This window comes from Helianthus annuus, chromosome 13, assembly GCF_002127325.2.
Source record: "Helianthus annuus cultivar XRQ/B chromosome 13, HanXRQr2.0-SUNRISE, whole genome shotgun sequence".
Lineage (NCBI taxonomy): Eukaryota > Viridiplantae > Streptophyta > Magnoliopsida > Asterales > Asteraceae > Helianthus > Helianthus annuus.
The window spans coordinates 61,597,017-61,619,022 of NC_035445.2; positions in this window are offsets into that span (position 1 = coordinate 61,597,017).

The window sequence follows — 22,006 nt, forward strand, 5'->3', positions numbered from 1 at the left end:
AAAACTTTGCTCACCGCCGACGCACCCATCTACTTGGCAACCCAAAGGGAGTTTTGGAAGAATGCAACCCTTGAAAAACAAGGAGACATTACAACTGAAATCAAATCTTCCATAAAGGGTAAAGCTGTTCACATTACACCACAATCCATCTCCGAAGTCTTTCAACTCGATGACCAGGCAGGTAAAACTTCCTTCACCAAAAACGAGTTGCACATTGACTTCATTGAAAGAGGGTATGAAGCTACAATGATGACGAAACTGACCTTAGAAAAGGGTTATTTTCCTCCTGCAACAAGATTTTTATTTCATACCCTCCTAGTATGTGTTTCAAACAAAACCACTTCTTTCAATGAGATCCCTATAAAGATTCAAAATCTGGGATATTCGATTCTTCAAGAAGAAAATTATAACTATTCTCGGGAAATCTTTAAAGATTTGGTTAATAATGTTGAAAGTAAATCATTTTTACTGTTTCCAAGGTTTTTAAGCTATTATTTTCAAAAGAAATTCAGTAAGGATGATTTGCTTCTAATAAACCAAGGTGAAATAACTGCAATAAACTGTCTAACATCTGAAACATTTTCACGTATGTTAGCACCTTGCAAAACACAAGCAGGGGTACCTGAGCAGACTTTAGCAGCTACCACTGCTCCTCAGGTATCTGCTGCTGAGCCTACTGCTCTAGGTGATCAAAGCAGCAGAACAACTGTTTTGAAACCCACACCTACCACACCAAAAAGGCCATCCAAAAAGAAAAATCAAAAACCCTTCAAACCAATCAAAAAGGCAACTCTGGCAGATGAGATACCAGAGTTAATGCCTGTGACAACACAAATGTCACTAGCAACCACTGCTGCTTCTTCCTCACAGCAGTTGGTACAAATATCTCAACCCGTAACCATAACTCCTCCTGCTTCTTCACAAAAAGGACAGGTTGTACACAAAGGGCCACCACATCATGATGCTCTGGATACACTTGTCTCCATCATCCATAGCTCAATGCCCGGAGCAATTTCGCCTTCTAAACCCACCATCACATCCTCAATTCCCCCAAAAACACAACTACTGTTGGATGCAATTGACTTGAACCAGGCACTATCCAGTCCTTCTCAATCACCTGTCAATGAGAATTTACCTCAACAAATGATTGGACCTGCTGTATCATCCATTGCTAACCCACCAACAGAACCTGAGGAGGTTACACCCATCGAGTTACAAGTAACTCTTTGTGGTAATCCAAGTGAAGCAGCCACTACAACTGTTGAACCTACAGGTTTACAGTTGGGCAGTGGTTTCATTAATAAGACTTCCTTAGAGGCAATTCCTTACATAGCACCTCTGCCAACCACCAGTGGATTTATATATTCAACTGGCATCATCAAAAGGTTGTCAAGTGTTGAAGGAAGAAGACCCTAGTACCAAGAAAAAGGGGCATCAGTGGTTAGTGTTTGGAATAAATTCCCTACATCTGCCACTGATAAAACCACTGTTAGTGGGAAATCAGATGATCCCATTAAATTGGGTGATGATTTAAAGTACCGGAAATTGACGGATCGTGTTGAAAAACTTGATAACTCTGTTGCAGAGCTCAAAAATATGCTCCAGCAGTTGTTACAGGTACAATCCACTGTTGTTCCACCTCAAGCACCTGCTCTACAACAAGCACCTGCTACAAATGAGCTCTGGAATCTCTTTCAACCTTATCTCCATCATCAGGCACAACTGGCAGATCAGCAACATGAAAAACATGTTCAACAGCTGAGAAATGCTATGGAGTCTAGGTTCAAAGACACTCAGGCTGATCTAAAGGCTCTCAAAACTCAGATCCTACACACCACTGGCACTGCTCCTCCACCAGTATTTTTCATTGATCACCTCCCTGAAGATAATGCCAAAAAGGGGGAGAAAATTCAAGAATGGAGAAGAAAGGGAATAACTGATGGTCTTTACCTTGCACCAGAAAATTCAAATATGACCAAGCAGATCCCTTTGCCAGATGGTAGTAAGAAGATTGATGAGACTACAAATGCACTTGCAGAAGCACTTGCTTGTGTAAAAAGGGATAGAGAGGCCAAAAAGAAAGCCAAGGTGGATTATCCGGATCAGGGTACTTCAGGGTCAAGAGATGATGAAAATCTTTTTGATGAAAAGAAGAAGCCTACTAGAAAAGTAAGACTACCCAAATCCATTCCGGTCAGGCGTTCAAAGTCTGTTCAAAAACCACCTCCCAAAACAGGTGTTGTAGCCTCTGTTGTATCAACTGCTGTTGGTACCTCAGTAGTTTCAACATCTGCTCCCACTTCAGCACACACCACCTCAACACACACTTCATCTACTGCTTTACCACCATCACCACCAAAATCACAATCACCTCCTGTCAAAAGGCAGAAGACAGTAGATGTTAAAACATCTGTTGTAAAGACAACAGTGGTTGGAACACCAGTTGTTTCAACAGCTGTTAGTCTATCACAAACCACTGCTACTACAACCACCTTTCCATCCAAAACATCATCAGTCCCTCCTCAAATAAAGAGGAGGAGGCTAACTCCTAAAGATGATGTCACTTCACCATCCCAAACATCTTCAAAACCTTTAGCCCTTGTCAATATACCAAAACCAGTTCCACTTTCTTCTGTTCCAATGCACAAACCTTTACCTCCTGCAGGTGTTCAATTTCTTCTTGAACTAGAAGCTGTCAGAGAAGAGATAAAATCCTTCTATACTGAGGATGACCCTGCCAAAAGGAGTTTGCCCTCAATCAAAGGATAACCATGGCCCAAAAACATTGATGAATATTTGAAAATAAAGGCCAAACAAGCAGAGGATATCTCACAAAGAAACTCACAAGGGAAATCTGACAAAGAAGTTTCAAGATACTACCAACATCTGCTTACACAAGTCAATTCCCTGGAACGTTTTGCAAAGAATGTTAGTCAACAAATTTCTGAAAGAGCAGCTGAAACTCTGAAGAAAGACTACATTGAAAGCATCATGTTTTACAAAAAATACAAAGGAGAGAGACACATGTACAAAGAGTGGACTATCCCAGAGCTTGAAGCTGAATAAGCCAGAATTCAAGTTATGATAAAAAGGAAAGTCACTCACACTCCTCCTGATTGGGCAAAGTTCAAAAAGAATGTACCTGAAAAGCAGTTGGAACTGAAAAGAATGAAAGAAGAATTGGTTGTTGCTGAATTTGGCACCAAAAGACAAGTAGCTAGATGGAAGGAAGATTTGGTCAGGTCAACCTACAGAAGGTTAGAGGAATTAAGGAAGAAAGATCCTAAAATCCCTCAAAAACCTGACTACCCTGAAGCAGCGGTTTCAAAAGGACCATCAAAGCTGCAAATCAGGAGATCCACTGCTCCAGCTGGTACTGCCTTTTACAAAAGAAGGAGTCAAAGCCAGCTAGGTGCTGAAACAGTTCAAGATATTCTTACTGGCAATGCTGTTGTAAAAGAAGGCCTGTTAAGAACGTTGAAAGAAGAAGTTGAACAAGAAAATTCTGCTCCCACTGCTCAGCCAGTGATGAACCGGCCAGCCTCTCCAAATACTTCTGCAAATAAGCATCTCCCAAGAAACCCATCAGGCTCAAAAATACAAAAGTGGGCAACTCACAAACAGACCCGCGTATTAACTTTGCTCAGGTCTGGTGGAGAAGTGAAGATAATATCAAGGGAATAAGCTCTTGGCCTGAGTCTTGAAGATTTGCAGGATCTCCTTGATCTTCCACTTAGCAGGGATGATGAAGATACAGATGCCCTGAGCTTTGAATTGCAATTTAAAGGCCAGATAAGGGAGCTGTTGATGAGGCAATAAAATATCCACAATAATGAAGAGTTTTGGCATTATCTGTTCCAGGGGGAGATTGTTGGGATTGAACCCTATCAGAGGAACAGATAATGTAAAGCCAAAACTGGGCCAGCTCAGTGGATTCAGAATAAGCAGATGCTGATATGCATATCTCTCCCCTTGAAAGTGATTACAACAACTGATGACCTCCTATCTGCTGATCTTACTAGCTGCTGACCAATAACTGCTGCTCAATTAAAGATCTGATGAAGACTCAAGTCCTGCTGATTCAATCTACTGCCTTGAGTCAAGCACTGCTGATCCGGACAAGTGCTGCTGGGTTCACAGCAGTAGAAGGTTGCAGCAGTTGTTCTATAGTCTGTTATGTAATAGAATGTAATAGCAGTAGTTACCACAAGCAGTGGCTGTATAAATCAGAGGTTAGAGTTTGTTAGGAGGTTAGATGTCACTTTCATGGTGACGTCAGCTAAAGATGCTCAGTAGTTTGCAAGTGCTTATAAATAGTACAGTACTTTGTACTGTTCTATTAGCTCTTCACATCATTCGTCTTCTTTGCACGAACAAACTACTGAGCTCGGGCTGAGGGGGAGTTTGCATTCATACATCATCATTGTAATCGTGTTTGAAATAAATTCAATCATTCGGTTCTATGTGTAAAGATGTTTGATTAAAAGTATTACTCTCATTTGATTGTATACAAAGTTTGTGTTCATCTTAATTTCCGCTGCACACTCATTCATTTCCATCTTATTTTACAAACAAAAGTACAATCAAAAGGAAACTCAGATCCAACAGTTTCTATCGTTTTATTTTTCGTTTACCACTTTTTTCCTTTGTTATTTACTATATTATTTTACCTTTTCTTATTATTTTAATGTTCAGACCCGAGTTACGACGCAAATAACATAACACATTTACATATCATCTTATATAATTTTATGAATTTATTTATCAATTGTCATGATGTGCTATACGTTCTGAATTTCAACTGCGTCCATGCGTAACGCACGAGTAACTACGACTCTAGTTGAGATTATGTGTATGAAATTGAATTCTATTGTGATTTAGAACCTTGTTGAAATGTGTTTTTAGTTGTTGAAATAAGATCATGCGTAGTGGTAAGGGTGAATAATGCCCTAACTCTTGGGTGTTTTCCACCATGTGGCAAGGGGCATTAAAAATGGGTGTAGTGGAGATGTGGACATTATGTTAAAAGGGTTAGAGAGTTAAATAAAAATAGAAAACCCAACAAAAAAAAAAAGCTATTGGCCAAAAAAAGGAAGATTAAATGTGATTGGCCCTTCAAATTTGCACAAAGCGTGATTCTAAAAACGCCCGGGGGCTTTTTTGAACAATAACGACCAATAATGCCTAGTGAGCGTGTTTGGGCGTGTTTGAGAATGAAAAACGTCAAAAATTACACCACTACGGATGGTTAATGGCATGGTCACTTTGACTAAGTTACCGCATCAAAATATATGATCAGTTTCACTAATTGCAATTCTCTCAAACTTTTTTTTTTTTTTCATTCTTTAAAGTCACTCAATTTACATTTTCAAATTCATATTGCTTATTTATAGACTAATAGGTAATATTTAATCGCATGTCAGGTTTCAGTTTTTTAGTTCTTAATGATAACTAGAATTTTGACCCATGTAGCGCGTTACAGTGGTAACGTCATTTTTGGGACTTCATTTCACGTGTGATGATGATGATATTAACGTGTAGTACGCGCATATGACATTAGGCGTTTTTACTTTGTAATTACATTACCTTCGGTACATTAGTGTCATTAGACATAGATAAAAAAGAGTATGTCTCGAACGTTGCAATGTATAGTTGTAAAAGTAATTTAGACAACGGTGGACAGTCGTAAAAGTAATTTAGACATTAACGTAGTTAGGCTTAGAAAAAAAAAGTATAATAATGTATTGCCCGTTACGATGTAAAGTCATATAAGTTATTTATGCAAATGAAAGGTGTCAACGTTATTAAGGAAATGATATTTACATAGGATGCAAAATGTCACACCTTGCATTATACAATTACATTATAGTGACATTGGTTATTAAACAATTTTTTTAGACTAAAAATCAAGAAATGAAAATAATGAATAAAACATATTTACATAGGATCCGAAATGTCACTCCCTGCAACGGTGTAATCATTGGAGTGCGACACAAAAGGTTTTTACAACATATGATAACAAAAAATCTAAAGGATATTAAACAAAGTTTGGAAATACCAATATGTTCAAAAGATCGATTACATCACCAGAAATAATTGTTTAAAACCAACTTTGTCTTAACTCGACTATTATTCATGAAAATAAATGCGATGAATCAAAACAAAAGACTTGAATGCATGCTCAAATGTCCAATCCTGCGGAGCCACACTTTGAACAACGGTGTCGTCCGACACCATTGAATTTTGTATTGCAAATACAACGTATAATAGGAAAAATTCGAACGACACCATTGTTTTTTACGAGCGACACCATTGTGTTTTTACAAACGACACCATTGTTTTGTTTTCTGCTAAAGCAATTACATAAAAAACAAATTTATATTTCAAGAATTAAGCATAGTTACTTGAATTAATTAGTATACTTTAAATCATTAAAGGTCTATGCTTAATTTTTATTTTTTCTAATCTAGTAAGCATTATAGTCCTATGTCTAATTGGTTTTGTTTCAATTGTTTAACCTAACAAGATGTTTGATGATCATTTGAATGATGCGTCCACTTGTATGTTACAATGAAAAAGAGGTTTTTTTTTTTCAAGTTGCCATTGAAAACATTATTAATCGTTTGCAAAACATGAAAATACATACAGAGCAACTATTAAATGCATTTTATTATATATTTCAAATGACTTTGTAATTTTATTATGTGTTTTAATTCAATGACATTGTACTTTTACTGTGATTTATGCTTTTATTATGTGATTTGACCCGACTAGATCCGAACCGATCCAAAAAAGTTCGACTCTGGGTTACTATAAACCGGGGTATCCATAAAAAAATGACACCATAAGAAAAAATTTCTAGCTCCGCCACTGCTTGAAAAGCATACTAATAATCATCAAGATAAAGTTGTTGAGTTCACAGTTTTAAATCTACAAGTAAATCATGCGAAATTGTTTATAAAAGCATAGGCATAGTTTGTAGTATTTGTAAATGACCAAATCATAGCCTAGCTACAACAGTGACATATGTGATTAGATGTGCCTATAACCAAACCTTGATTGAAAATGTCATGACTCTTTGTACCCAAGACGACAATGTAATCATTTTTGGAAGTTTCATGCACCCTTTATTTTTACTGGGTTAGAGCTACTAACCAACGGTGAGGACGTCAACACAATAGTACTATCACGATATTCGATGGCTAAATTCATAGTTAATGGTTACACTATGTAAATACGAGGACTTTTCTGAGCTCTTGTGATATTTGATGATAAAAACTCATGTACACATAAAAGCTACAGCTAGAGTACACTATCGTTCTATTGCATATCAACTTTAAATAAATCGTATAATTTCCCTCCAAATGTTATGAAAACAACAAAATAGGGGCCGTGAAACTCACCTCGAAATATGTGCAAAAAGCTAGCAAACTATAAGCCCATGTGAAAGCGAGTTGCCTACTTGTTCCCTAAATACACGTAGGACATCCTAAGGTCTAACCAGGTCCATACGTCTATCACAAAAAGTTGTTCACCCAACTTACAAGACTCGATTGAGATGTTTTCGTTTAGAAAAATCTTTAACCATGCATTTAACTCTTATTATTATGAGAAAGGAAGGACATGTTTAACGAAAATGTCATGTGTATAAGATTTGGATATGAAGAAATGGCCCCCTACCACAATATTGGTTAGATTGCGATGGTTAGTTCTGTTCAAATTTCTTTGGAGTTTCAATTATACAAAAAAGGGACCGACAAAACACATAACTTCTTGTGAACCCGTATGCTATTAGAGTTTTTTTTTTTTCTTTCTTTCAGTTTCAATCAAATCTACTTTAATACGAACACCTATGCCCTCATGTATCGAATGTCGATTTCAGACCATGCCGGCCTACAGCCTAATGTCACGTTAAGAATTATTGAGAGGGGCTGAATTTTCATAATTGTCGTTAAAATAGTTGGTAGTCAATACAGTTCATGCATAACTCTTAGGTAGCGTTCGTTTCATGGAATGGAATGGAATGGAATTAGGAAGTTTTTCTTTGTAAAATTGATCTTGGTTGGGGGAGGGGGGAATTTGAAATCCCATGAATTTCTTTAATCAATGAAATTTGTGACTATTTCAACATTCCTTAGAAATCCTTCACTCTAATGAAGGAATGGAATGGAATGTTGAAATAGTCACAAATTTCATTGATTAAAGAAATTCATGGGATTTCAAATTCCTCCCTCCCCCAACCAAGATCAATTTTACAAAGAAAAACTTCCTAATTCCATTCCATTCCATTCCATGAAACGAACGCTACCTTACTTCATATGCGTTCGTGGGTTTATGCTATAGTAGTTAGTATTAGGGGCTGTTTGGCTAAGCTTATTTTAGTGACTTATTTACTTATTTACTTTTTGAAAAGTTAAAAGGTGTTTGGGTTAGCTTATTATGTGAGAGGAATAAGTAAATAATGTGAGATTAAATATATAAATGTAATATTTAATCTTGTAGCCTATATAATCATTTATATTATATTAGATCAAAATATATTTAATAACCTATTAATAATTAGTTGGTAATTGTTGATGGACCATATTACCCTTATTAACTAATTGGGTTTCCTCTTGGGTGTATAAATAAGGGGCTTATTAGAGAGTTAAAGGGTTACACACATTACACAATCAAACCCTCATAACATCATTATTTTCGTGACTCTCTCCCCATAACCGAAACCACCCTATTTCGGTTTCATCACCATCATTAACTTACACCCTAAGGAGGAACCAGATCATCCTGACAATCATGTCGAACTCAATGGCTGCATCTCTGACTGGATTCTCTGCTGGCCTGTCTGCTGTAACAGGTATTATTCATGTTTTCCATTACATTAAAACAGAACTGATCCAACATGTGGTATCAGAGCATATGTTGATAAATCAGTTCTGTTTTCGTATCCATTATTCTGGGATCATAATCTGGAAAACAGAAAATTTTAAGCCTTAAAATCTTGGCTGTTTTCGTTTTTATTTTTTGAGCCGAAGTCACAGTTTGGGAAAAAGGGTGGTTTATTATATCACTCGAAATCATTATGGGTAAATTGATATCCGAAATATGTTAATAAAAAATCTTAAAATTCAGGTTTCGGATCCCAGAATTATGTTTTAAATTTTTTAGGGTTCATCATAATGTTCTAAGAAAACTCGAAAATTCCCTAAGATTTGGAATATAATTTAGATTAGTGGGTGTTTTTTACTGTTTTTGATCTTAATTTTATCTAATAAAATTTCGGAAACTGTTAAAAGATAATCAGTTATTATTTTCGAAATCTTTTGATAAGTTTAGATCAGCATTAAAACAGGAAACATTATCCCACAATCCCTAAAATTTCGAGTTTTCAGTTATCATCACAAAACAGCTGTTAACAGGGATTCGAGATCATCAGACTGCGAATCGAGACCATCAGATCTCGACTCGAGACCACAAGGTCTCGACTCGAGACCACAAGGTCTCGACTCAAAGTCATAAGCGCTCTCAAATCTGCATAACTCGAGACCATAAGGTTGCTACTCGAGACCATAAGGTTGCTACTCGAGACCAAGGTTGCTACTCGAAACCATAAGGTCATAACTCGAGACTAAGGTTGCTACTCGAGACCAAGGTTGCTACTCGAGACCAAGGTTGCTACTCGAGATAATAAGGCTACAACTCGAGACTAAGGTTGCGACTGGAGACCTCATAACTCGAGATCTCAAAACTCAGTCGAAACCATGACTCGAGACCTCACTCGAGATCTCAAAACTTAGGCTGTTTAAATGTGAACTAAAAATTTTTTTTATTAAATACTTGGTTTTGTTAACACTTAATTAATTTATCAGAATCAGATAATTTTTTGCAAAACCAAAATAGCTTTACTTGAATGAGCTTCTGATGTATTAATTCTGGCCAAAGCTGATTTAATACATCTGTTTATTGTTCAAGTATTATGAAAGCTATGTTGAGTATGCATTACAAACCTGAAATGTCTTAATTCTGGCCAAAGCTGATTTAATTCATTTATGTTTAGCATGCTTGACAAGTGCGTAACTAAAGTGATTGTCTCATTTCTGGCCAAAGCTGATTTGTCACGATTACTTTGCACACATGCTTAAATGATTACACTTCTGGCCAAAGCTGATTTGTCTTCGTTTAAGTAGAATTTTAACTAAGTCTATTATTTTGATGTTAGTAATAGGCATTATCACAGCTTCATAATTAAAATGGTCATTATTTATGCCTGCCTTAGTATAACAAGCCCATTAGATCACATTAGGACTTCTTCTTTTGTATCATAACTTGCTCATCTTATTTCCACTATCAGCACCCAATTGCGGGATTCCACCTTTGACTGGTGATAACTTTGCTGAATGGAAGGATGCCCTCATGCTTACTCTAGGATTGCTAGACTTTGATTATGCTTTAAGAGAGAATAAGCCAGCGGACCTTACCGCTACAAGTACTGCTGCTGAGCAGATAGTCCATGATAAATGGACTAGGTGTAACCGCATGTCTCTCATGTTCATGAAGCAGTCCATTCATAACTCAATCAGAGGGGCCATTCCTGATTCTGAAGATGCTAAAACCTATTTGGCTTCTGTGGAGAATCAATTCAAGGGAACATCAAAGGCACACGCAAGCACACTTATCCTAAAGCTGGTGACAACTAAATATGATGGGAGGAGCGGCATTCGCGAACACATCATGATGATGCATGACATGGCCAATAAGCTGAAGGGCCTTGAGATGGAAATCAGTGATGGTTTTCTTGTTCACTTCATCATCACTTCGCTCCCTTCGTCCTATGAAGCATTCAAGATCAATTACAACACTCAAAAGGACAAGTGGACGATGAGTGAGCTGATCGCTATGTGCGTGCAGGAGGAAGAGCGTATGAAGATGGATCGCACTACTGATGTTGCTAACTTTACCACCTCCAGCTCAAAGAAGAGGAAGAACTCTTATCAAAGAAAGGATGCTTCTAAGGTTCAAAAGCCAAATCCTAATACTAGTACACCTTCCAGCTCTAAGAACTCCTTAGGCAAACCCTATTGCAAGTTCTGTAAAAAGACAGGACATAAGCAAAAGGAATGCCCTGACTTCAAGGAGTGGCTGGCTAAGAAAGGTAACGATTTTTTCATGATACTTGAGTCCTTTAATTTAAATGTTCCTGCTAATTCTTGGTGGTTTGATTCTGGTTCTATGGTTCATGTTACCAATTCACTTCAGGGATTCCTTACAATCCGGAAGCTGGGAAGAAACCAAAGAACACTTAAAGTTGGGGATGATCGGGAATTAGAAGTGAAGGCCATAGGAACATTACAATTATTTTTGAAAACTGGTTTATGTATTAAACTTTATGATACCTTATATGTTCCTGAGGTAACTCGGAACCTTGTATCAGGACCAAAGTTAGACATGGACGGTTTTGTCGTTTCTCATGGTCATCGCAAACTCTCTATTCTCTATGATTCCGTTGTTTATGGTACTGGCATTCTGGATGGTGGTCTCTATAGATTAGAACTAGATGATAATTTTTCCAAATCTTTGTTGTCATATAATATTAATGAATCACTCACAAAGATGGAAAAGAAACAAATTCGAGACTTAGAGACTTCATCTATGTTGTGGCATCAACGTTTAGGCCACATCTCAAGAGAACGATTAAATCGTCTCGTAAAGGATGAAGTCTTACCTTCTCTCGATTTCACTGATTTTGGAACATGTGTCAAATGTCTTAAAGGCAAAATGACATCAGCGAATAAGAAAGGTGCCACTAGGAGCTCTAATTTATTAGAACTCATTCACACTGACATTAGTGGTCCCTATCAAATCGCTGGCATCACAGGACATACTTCATTTATCACTTTCATTGATGATTATTCTCGTTACATGTACTTGTATCTTATAAAGGAAAAGTTTGAATCTCTAACAACTTTTAAAGATTATAAAGCTGAAGTTGAAAAGCAATTAGATCGTCAGATTAAAGTTGTGAGATCAGACAGAGGTGGTGAATATTATGGAAGACATACTGATGTGGGTCAAGCTCCTGGTCCATTTTATGAGTTTTGTAAGGGCCAGGGGATTGTGAACCAATACACCATGCCTGGTACACCTCAGCAGAATGGTGTCGCTGAACGAAGAAATCGTACCCTTATGAACATGGTGCGCAGTATGTTAGCCAACACTAATTTACCATTATTCCTCTGGACTGAAGCGTTAAAAGCAGCTGTTCATATACTCAATAGAGTTCCTTCTAAGTCTGTCCCTAAAACTCCTTATGAACTTTGGACAGGAAGGAAACCGAGTCTTAAATATATGAAAGTATGGGGCTGCATTGCTGAAGCAAAATTATATAATCCTTTCCTAAGGAAACTTGACCCTAAAACAGTTACCTGCTTCTTTATCGGGTATCCTGATCATTCAAAGGGTTATCGTTTCTATTGTCCTTCCCATGTCACTCGTATTGTTGAAACCAAGCGTGCTGCGTTCCTGGAGGATTTCAAGGTCAGTGGGAGCAGTACTAACCCATACGAAGAATTGCAAGAAGTACAAGACGCGGGGGGGGGGGGGAGACTCGTCGCTTACCATTACTCCGTTTACTCCTCTTGTACCCCATGCAACTGCACCTGAAGCCACTGCACAAACTCCAACTCCACAACCAGAACCCATCATACCTCATAACGAAGGCACATCAAACGCTCAAAACCAAGACAACGCTGAACCCGCAAATCAGCTCAGGAGGTCATCTAGGCAGAAACGGCCTACTAATTGGGATGATTATGTTACCTACCTGACTGAAATGGATGCTGGAAAGCTCAATGATCCTATCTCTTATAATGAAGCCATTAACAGTGATCAGTCTTCTGAATGGAACAAAGCAATGATTGATGAGCTTGAATCCATGAAGAAAAATGACGTTTGGGATTTGGTAGAATTACCCAACGATGTCAAACCTGTAGGTTGTAAATGGGTGTTCAAAACAAAACTGGATCCGAATGGGAACGTTGAACGCTATAAAGCGAGATTGGTTGCAAAGGGCTACACTCAAAAAGAGGGAATTGATTATCAAGAGACGTTTTCACCTGTCTCTCGTAAAGATTCATTAAGGATCGTTATGGCCCTAGTAGCTCATTTTGATTTAGAGCTACATCAGATGGACGTCAAAACTGCTTTCCTTAACGGAGACTTAGACGAAGATGTTTACATGAAACAACCTAAAGGCTTTAAACCTGAAGGTCAGGAGCATCTAGTATGTAAGTTGAAGAAATCCATTTATGGGTTAAAACAAGCATCACGTCAATGGTACCTCAAGTTTGATGAAGTCATGAAGAGGCAAGGTTTTATGAAGAATTAAGTGGATCAATGCACCTACCTCAAGATGAGTGGGAGTAACTTTACTATACTTGTCCTTTACGTAGATGATATTCTATTGGCAAGTAATAGTTTAGACATGTTGCATGAGTCGAAGCGGTTACTCTCGCATAACTTCGACATGAAGGATCTCGGAGATGCTTCTTACGTCATTGGCATCGAAATTCACCGAGATAGACACAAAGGGATCTTAGGATTGTCTCAAAAGACTTACATAGATCGTGTCCTTACACGTTACAACATGCAACAGTGCAAACCCTCCGTCGCTCCAGTAGTTAAGGGAGATGTTTTCGGTTCATTCCAGTGTCCGACAACAGAGGTTGAAAAGGAGCAAATGAGCCAGATACCTTACGCGTCAGTAGTCGGGAGCCTGATGTATGCTCAAGTCTGTACTCGCCCAGATATCGCTTATATTGCTGGAATGCTAGGCCGTTATTAGACTAATCCTGGCCTAGATCACTGGAAAGCAGCTAAGAAGGTCCTCAGATATCTGCAAGGGACGAAAGACTATAAACTGACTTATAGAAGAAGTGATCACTTAGAAGTGGTAGGTTATTCTGATTCTGACTTTGCCAAATGCAAAGATGACAAGAAATCCACTTCGGGCTACATCTTTATGTTAGCAGGCGGACCTATCTCATGGAAGAGTCATAAACAACAGTTAACTACAACTTCCACAATGATGGCAAAATACATTGCTGTTTACAACGCAACCTGTCATGGAATGTTGCTTAGAAATCTGATCACTGGACTCAAAATCATTAATTCCATTTCTAGACCATTGAAGCTTTACTGTGATAACTCAGCTGCCGTTAGTTTCTCGAACAGTAACAGTTCGACTGGAGCTGGTTTATATCTCGATACAAAATACTTGTTCGTACGTGAACGAGTTGAGGAAAATAATCTTTGTATTGAGTATATTAGTACTAAAGATATGCTAGCGGATCCGATGACTAAAGGTCTCCCACCTAAAGTTTTCGAAGAACATGTATCGAATATGGGACTTACTAAAGACCTTATTTAATGGCATATTGTACTAGCTTATGTTTTAATTAATGAAATTTCCTCAGTTTGATTTTGTGTGTCTCTAAAATATGTTCTGCCGGTGTAATGACATATAGACAAATATAAATACAAATCAGACGCTAAAGGGCTTATACATATTTTGATCGTAACTATTAGGTTTTAAATTTAGGCTATAGTATGATTAATGGGGGTCCTGAGTCGAATGATGATTCAACGGTTGTATTTCTCTGCTATAGTTCTTGGTTTAAAGCTAAAATGAGTGTTAACTCCTGGCCAGGCTTACCTAATACTCATGATAAATGATTACTTGGCTAAGTGGGAGAATGTGAGATTAAATATATAAATGTAATATTTAATCTTGTAGCCTATATAATCATTTATATTATATTAGATCAAAATATATTTAATAACCTATTAATAATTAGTTGGTAATTGTTGATGGACCATATTACCCTTATTAACTAATTGGGTTTCCTCTTGGGTGTATAAATAAGGGGCTTATTAGAGAGTTAAAGGGTTACACACATTACACAATCAAACCCTCATAACATCATTATTTTCGTGACTCTCTCCCCATAACCGAAACCTCCCTATTTCGGTTTCATCACCATCATTAACTTACACCCTAAGGAGGAACCAGATCATCCTGACAATCATGTCGAACTCAATGGCTGCATCTCTGACTGGATTCTCTGCTGGCCTGTCTGCTGTAACAGGTATTATTCATGTTTTCCATTACATTAAAACAGAACTGATCCAACAAATAAGTCATTCCATTATGACTTATTTGCTTTTCAAATAAGCAAATAAGTAAATAAGTCATTCCAATAAACTTAGCCAAACAGCCCCTTAGTGTTTTAGTGGGTAGTTGTTACGGCATGTGTTGTGGGTTAACGTCTTCATGCCAAATCAGTACAGGGGGCGCTAAATACCACCCTCCTAGTTATTGACTGACGCCAACGACCATAACCCCTTTGGGCGTTAGCATGTTAACCGGGAAAAAGCTCATGCATGTGGGGCTACTACCTTCTCCAACCAATCACATTGTTTTCTTTTTGTTTTACTTTCTTTTTAAGTTAAATTACACTTTTCGTCCTTTATGTTTATACCAAACTGCAATAGATGCCTTTACCTTTTGAAATTATAAAAATCATCCTTCATGTATTATAAACATTGCACCGTATATCCTTTAACACTAACTCAGTTAAGTTTTTCAGTTAATATTGATCATATAAGGGTAATTTGGTCTTTTTATCAATTTATTTAAAAGTAGTTTAATAAATAAATTGAGTAGGATTAAATACAAAGGGACAAATATATAAGAATGGTAAAAAGTTTTCTAGTCCATTGATTTTAGATTTGTAGGGTTGAGATTAGTTTTAGTGACAACAAATAGGGGAATGGCATAAAAGGAATTCTACATTTACTGACATTTTCTCTCCACATGCAAGACACATGTCAATTCACCCCATCAATTTAAACGTCTATAACTTTTTCATACGATACTTTTTTAAAATTTTCACCATAATAACGAACGTTTATTTATTTATTTTATCTCTAATATGAGTATCATATTGCTATATAAAAATAAAATAAAAGACTTCTACTGAGTTTTCTTTGCATTGCGTTAAATATTTTGGTCATTATGTCTTACAAGTGGGTTTTTGTCATTACATTTTTACTAGAGTTTCTATACATTGTGCTATTATCAAAACTTATAACAAATGTTAATTTGGGTTATGTCCATTTTTTTTTATCAAAAACTATAACAATGTATGATACAATGAATATGGTGTTATATTTGAGTTTTCTATACATTGTGTTATTGGTTCTGATTATTGTGTTTTTTAACTGGGTGAATTTTCTATATATTGTGTTATAGGTTCCGATTATTGTGTGTGTGTTATCCATTGTGTTTTAATCTGTTATCCATTGTGTTTTAATTTGTTGTTCATTGTGTTTTAGTGTGTGGTTCACTGTGTTTTTAGTATGTTGTTCATTGTGTTTTTAGTCTATTGTTCATTGTGTTTTAGTATGTTGTCCATTGTATCTTTTATATCTTCTATCATCATTTGTGTTTTTAGTCTACTTTCTATTGTGTTTTTAGTTTCATACTCATTGTGTTTTACGTTATGTTCACTGTGTAATACCCAACCGGGTTTTTTATTTATTTATTTATTTATTTTTTAAAAGTATAACAATAAGGTAAGAAGCAACTATAGAGTGACAAGTGTCCCAAAATAAATCAAGTGGAAAGAGTAATTTTGTCAAAAAAAAAATTAAAAGATTATGCATATGCAAGTCACATGCTATTTCCCCCTTATTTTTTAAACGTCCATAACTTTTTTATACGTCATTTGTTTTAAAAAAAATTATACCATAAAATCGGACGTCTTTTTATCTTTAATATTAGTACCACATTGTTATATTTAGGATAAATTCAAAAACCCAATTGCGTATTACACAATGGACATAACGTAAAACACAATGAGAAAACCCAGTTGCGTATTACACAATAAACATAACATAAAACACAATGAGTATCAAACTAAAAACACAATAGAAAGTAGACTAAAAACACAATGGAAAGTAGACTAAAAACACAATCGATGACAATAGATAAAAGACACAATGAAAATAACGTAAAACACAATGAGTATTAAACTAAAAACATAATGGAAAGTAGACCAAAAACACAATTGATCACAATAGATAAAAGACACAATGGACATAACATAAAACACAATTAGTATCAAACTAAAAATATAGTGGAAAGTAGACTAAAAACACAATTCATGACGACAGATAAAAGACACAATTAGTGAGAGCAAATAAAAGACACAATGGACACCACACTAAAACACAATAGACAACAGACTAATACACAATGAACAACAGATTAAAACACAATGGATAGCAGAATAAACACAATGACCAAAACCTATAACAAAATACATAGAGTACCCAAATATTACACCATCTTTATTGCGTCATAAATTGTGTTATAAGTTTTGATAAAAACGCAGTGGCCTGAACCTAAATTAACATTGTGTTATAAGTTTTGATAATAACACATTGTATAGAAGTCCTAGTAAAAAATTAATAAACAAAACCTAATTAAAAGATACAATGATCTGAACCTTCAACACAATGCAAAAAAACCTAGTAATTAAAAATGAAAATTTTTATTTATCTTTATATAGCAATATCATACTCATATTAAATATAAAAAAACGCTTGTTATTATGGTGAACTTTTAACAAAAATGTCGTATGAAAAAGTTATGGGCATTTTAAATTGATGGAGGGAATTGACATGTGCTTTGCATGTGGAGATAAAGTAAATAAATGTAGCATTCCTTTTATACCCTTTCATTATCTTCTTTTATTTAAAACTAATCTCAACCTCCAAATCTTAGATCAATGGACCAAAATCCTTCTTACCCCTCTTATTTATTTTTCCTTTGTATTTGATCCTAATCCGGTAAATAGGTAGATGTGTTTTTGGAGAGAGGGTTTAAGGATTTATTTTTTGGAACGACGACTTTCTTGTATTAGGCTACCGTACTCCCCAAATTGGAGAGTCTCGTTGCCCCACTCCGGCTAGACTATGTTGTCTTAACCGGGCCCACGTTGGCTTCAGAGTTTGGATTGGGCGTTCCCCCGGGAAACCATACCGCCGGCTGCCACTTGACAGTCATTATGGCATCACAAGAACAGTACTCTCTGGCGTAACACACGGTGGGACGAAAACCCGGGTGGGCTCAGGATAGAGCCTAACACCTCTACAAGGAGGCTATGCTCTATCTATCATTGCCTTATCCACCAAAGTGACACAAGTGGGGATTGAACTTGAGTCTGCATTGGAGAACCCAAGTCACCCTACCACTAGGCCACAAGTGGTGGATTTATATTTTTATGTTTTAGTTACTCTTTGTTTCATCTTTTATTTTTTTCAAAATAAATGGGTAAAATGACTAAAGTGCCCTAATGTGTAAGGCACATCACCGGAGTTAACTAGAAAATTTTAATAAGGTTAGTATCAAAGGACAATCGGTGCAATGTTTTGATTTTTGTAATTTCAAAAGGTAAAGGACATCCATTGCAATTTAATATAAACATAAAGGACGAAAAGTATAATTTACCATTCTTTTTACTTTTTGTTTAGTTAATCCAGTACACCTAGTTATTGGGTATTTAGTTATTGATCAAATTTCTACGTGATCGTGATGTGACAATGATATGGCAATGATTTGTTAACCTTATGCAAAATTGTTTTTTTATGCAATGAAATTGATGTTATTCCTTCATATCTTTTTGTTCTTCTTGTTGCATCTCAAAAATATCATAACACAACCTTTACATTCTATGAATTTAGTCTTTCTATTTTTAAGCCCAAACATTTAAAAGTATTTCAGATAATGATTTTAAAATAAGTTATGGCCATGCCTTATAGATGATGTTATAATAAGTTAGGCCCAAACATTCTATGAATTTAGTCTTTCTATTATTATACGTTCTATATATATACGTACATTCTATGAATTTAGTGGTTTTAACCATTTAAGTTCAAAATTAAAACATTTAACTTCTTGAGTCCCTAAACGCTTTTTCTATAACATTTTAAGTCCAATTTTTTTAACTCTGTTTAAATTTTCTGTTACTTTTTTCATAAAAAGACTAAAATGCCCTTGTATTCAAAAAAACATATAAACCTTATCTCTCTCACACACATACATACACTCACTCTCACTCTCTCTCTCTCTCTCTCTCTCTCTCTCTCTCTCTCTCTCTCTCTCTCTCTCTCTCTCTCTCTCCTCCCCCTCTCTTCTCTCTCTATACACGTGCAACTATAATTCATAAAAAAATCACTCACAATTCTATACAATAATCAGCCACTGAATCCACACGATAAATCATTCAACAATAACTCAAAAATCATAGCACACAATGCTTCAAATCACAAACCGAAAATCCTTGTAGAAAAATTCTACGATAACCGACTAATCAACAATAATCAATCGCTAAATCCACTAACCGAAAACCTGTATCATTGAACGTTAACATACCCCATTATCACCACAATGAACCACCACCATCACTGCATTTTAATCAACGATTTGCCGCTGGATCTGGACACGCAACCCACACCCCGCCTTTCTTTGGATCTGTGTATTTGGTTCAGATTTGTTGAGATAGTGGTGTGATTTAGTTCAGATATATCAGTTTGGTTTGGACCTGGGGAGATAATGGTGCAGTGGTGGGGATGATGGTGTAGTGATGGGGATGATAGTGCAGTGGTAGGGATGATGGTGGTGCGTAGGGGTGTTCATCGGGTTTTTTTTCTTCGGGTTTCGGGTTTTTCGAGTTTTTTGGGTCGGGTTGTTTGGGTTTTTCTCTGGGAAAAATTGACCCGATAACCAACCCATTCTAAAGTTCGGGTTAGTCGGGTTTGGGGTATTCGGGTTCGGGTTAGTTCGGGTCGGATTATTCGGTTTTCGGGTTTAGATGTAAAATGAAAATAAATGTTTTTTTTTACAAAATATCATGAAAATTCATATTGTTACTTTAAAAATATCATCAAAGTTCAAGGATTAGTTGTATGCTATTATAATATTTAAAAGTCCCAAAACTTTAAATCTAAACACTTTTATAAGAAAAAAAACAAAAAATGTTTGGGGTTTTTTTCGGGTTTCGTGTTTCGGGTTTTTCGGTTGTGTTGTTCGGGTTTTTGGCCTGAAAAAAGTGACCCGATAACCAATCCATTTAAAGTTCGGGTTGGTCGGGTTCGGGTTTTTCGGGTATTCGCTAATTCGGGTGGCTTTGAATTCGGGTCGGGTTTTGGATAAAAATGAACAACCCTAGTGGTGCGGTGGTGGAATGTCTAGATGAGGGGGGGGGGGTGGAAGGGAGAGTGTGTGTTTCTGTGAGTGCAGATGTTTGTGTAAATATGATTCTTATACATATAAATATAATATATAATTGTTTTTGTATATAATATTAAAATTTTTATGTATTAAAGACTTGTTCTTTATACCATGTGTAAATATGATTCTTATACATATAAATATAATATATAATTGTTTTTGCATATAATATTAAAATATGATTCTTGCACTCTATGTGTAAATGACTAAAATGTCCTCGTAGTTAACAAACTTGGTGGATGATGTAAAAAAGGGGGACTCAAAACGTTATAGAAAAAGCGTTTAGAGACTCAGGGCGTTAAACTTTTTGATTTTGGAATCAAATGGTTAAAACCATTAAAACACAGTTACTCAAAAAATAATTTACTCTATATTAAATGTTAAACTTATAACATATCCGACATGTATTCAATTGGAATAAACTTGAAGTAAAAAAGTAGAAAAACCATATTATCTAAGGTGGTGTTTGTTTTTTCAGATGCAAAAGGTCTGTAGTCTGCGGACCACATCTGCAAACGTCTGCACGAGAAGAGGTGGACCAAATGTCTGCGGACTGTAATAAAAAGAGTGTTTGGTTATCTCAAAACCCCATATACATCTGCAAACCTTCTCTTCTCCCAAACCCACCCTTCAGATCTGCAACTTCTCCTTCAGATCTGCAAACCACACACCACCTCCACCGCCCCCATCAAACCTGCTAACCCACTCCATCTCCCACCACCACCACCAACACGACGCAAAGAGAGAGAGAGAGAGGTCGTTGAGAGAGAGGGAGCGGCTAGAGAGAGAAACAACGGCTAGGGAGAGGAGTTCGACGACGATGGTGCTGCTTGACGGCGGTGGTGCTGCTCGAAGTTGCAGGTCTGAATCGAAGTTCAGATCGAAGTTGCAAGTCTGAATCAAAGTTGCAGGTCTGAATCGAAGTAAAAAACAAAGATAGAACAAGGAATCGAATTTGATTGTTTTTGTTTTGAGATTAGGAAAGAGGGGTGAAGAGAGGGTTGGAAAAAGGGATATCCGGTGAAGTTCCGGTGGGAGATTGGGGGTTTCCGGCGAGTGACGAGATGGTGGAGGAGATGGGGTGGATGAGAAGGGGTAAAGAAGTGGGAGGAGAAGAAGAAGTCTGCAGAGCCAAGAAGATGTTGAACCATGTCTATACCAAACAGAGGTCTCGCAGACCTTTTTTAGTGAAAGGTCTTTGAAAAAACAAACAGTCTTCAGACCCAATGGTCTGCCCGTGCTCTGCACGACGCAGACATAAGAGGTCAGGAAGCACTTCTTGCAAAAAAAAAAAAAACAGTACCTAAGTGTTAAATCTAGAGTTATGGATAAAGTTAGATAATTATTATATAATGAAGGGCCTTTGTGACGCAGAGTGAAAACAAAATGCAGAGTAGGGGATAATTCTCAAAGGAAGTAGAAATGCTTTTGAATGATTAAACCAATACAAAAGGTGTCCTTTACAAGGAGATTCTAAATTGACAGACTTGTCAGATTTTTGAAATTAACTGACATTTATTCCAATTAATACCGAAGATTCACGAAATTTGGGGATATTTTGATTGACGAAATTGGGGAATTTATCAAAGAAATTGTGTTTGATAGCTGGGTTAAACCATCTACGGTGTTTGCTACATGATTCAACACGTTGAGGCC